The sequence below is a fragment of the Plasmopara halstedii genome (assembly GCF_900000015.1).
Source record: "Plasmopara halstedii genome assembly, contig: Scaffold_430, whole genome shotgun sequence".
NCBI classification, from domain to species: Eukaryota; Oomycota; class Peronosporomycetes; order Peronosporales; family Peronosporaceae; genus Plasmopara; species Plasmopara halstedii.
This window is the reverse complement of record NW_020187350.1, coordinates 1,398,074-1,399,951: the sequence shown is the minus strand read 5'-3', so window position 1 is coordinate 1,399,951 and position 1,878 is coordinate 1,398,074.

Sequence of the window (1,878 nt, the reverse complement as noted above, 5' to 3'; positions counted from 1 at the left end):
TCACTTCTGCATTTGCACACACAAGCACGCATCACTTCTACCTCTGCCCTTCTTATATGCTTTAGATAAATGCTGGGGCTTAAAAAATTCCAAAAACGAAATTGCAGCTTAGAACCTATTGATTTGACGATTATGCCCGAATAAAAAGTTCATCATTTTTCACCCATGCCGTTATCGTCAAAACACTACCATATCTGTACCAAGTTACTCTACTGTAATAGTATATCATCTGATCAGCAAACCACGACGCCGCACGAGGGGCGAAGATACTGGCAAGGTACCCCACAGTGATCCTTAACACCGCAAAATTAAACTTTGCCAATTCATATGGCGTGAAGTCGAGATGATCTGTAGTTGGGGAGCGATTAATAAAACAAATCACAATGTTCGTCCATTGTTCAGTTGAAACGTTTTTGTTGTAAAGCATAATGCGAGCTTTTCCATGATATTCGCGCTCCGTCACTCCATTTTGCCGAATTCTAGATATACCGAAGTTTGGTGAACAAAATCATTCTAACCATCATTTCGCTCATCATCTCTGTTCCGTCGTGTGATCTCATGTATCTGAGGTAAACACCCATTTGAATTTTACAAAGATCTTGTGCCAGTTACTTCACTCTTGCTTTTGATCAGAAATCGCATTCTCACCCCAAATGTGAGGATTTATTTGTACCTCTTTTCAAGGAAGTCCACATTGAACCCAGGGTATATTTGTGCACCCACTCGAGGACATGTACCGCCTTAATCATTGAACATGATAGAAATGCCTTAATTGTATGAGTACCCTTCAAGTACCTGGAAAACAATCTCTCGTTCGATCACCGGGATACCTTTGGTCGAGCGCTGTGCCTTTGTAAAGCATCCCTATACAGATGTCTCTTGCAAACATGCCTAAGCTACCACTGAGTGTCAGCCGTGGATACTCTACAAAACGTGCTTCTTTCTGCTCACATTTGAGCAAACACGCTTCACCAATTCTTGTGCCCGAAGCAATTGACTTATTGATGATCCAGATGACACACGACGAACACAAAAACTCCACACTAATACTGTGTTTAGCAAGCTTGTCAACAGATAATAATCGTTTGTCAAATCCTGAGATATTTCCACCCAAACCGATCAGATATCACAGTGCCGATTTCTATGACAAGCAACTTTTGCCCATCTACAATTACCAGGTCAATGCTTGTCTCAAGGTTCTTATGTCCGAATAAGTATTTCCCGTGGTGAGGGGTCGTGTAGGATGTTGCACCAATGTCGATAAGCCATCATACTGACTGTCCTATGCTCACTGCAAATACCGAAGCATGTCTGTGATATGTTAACTGGCCGGAAAGTTCCACTTCATATGGTTAGATTGGTGACTCTCGTGAGAAAGGGTCTATTTGGCCATGTCTTGGCCGTCAAAAATTAGTACGATAACACAGTGACGTGGCTAATCAACGACGTCAAAGCATCGAGAATCAGTGCGTAAGACGTTAATATCCAACATTAGACTAAGATTAAGCTGGCCAGAAGAATCATGGAGGAATGAGAAAATACTACGTAATTTTTAAAATCACTCGGCACTGCACAATCGCGTGACGATAACGCGACGTTTTCACGACTTCAAAATGGAAAGTGGTACTAGCATTGCAAAACATTGTGACTCTTTTGACAAACTGATCGTGGATCTTCAGACAATGGGTGAACTAATTGATGAGTCGCGCCAGCACGTCGGGAATTTGATTTGATCTCATCGATTGTGGAAAAGGTACACTGATTGAATGAAGGAGAAGCTGCTTGAAGAATCCGAGAAGCTGCGCAAGAACGGAGGTAACTTTTGCATAAATGGGAATGCTGGAAGAAGTAACGTGGGCGAGGCAACGTTCAACAAGG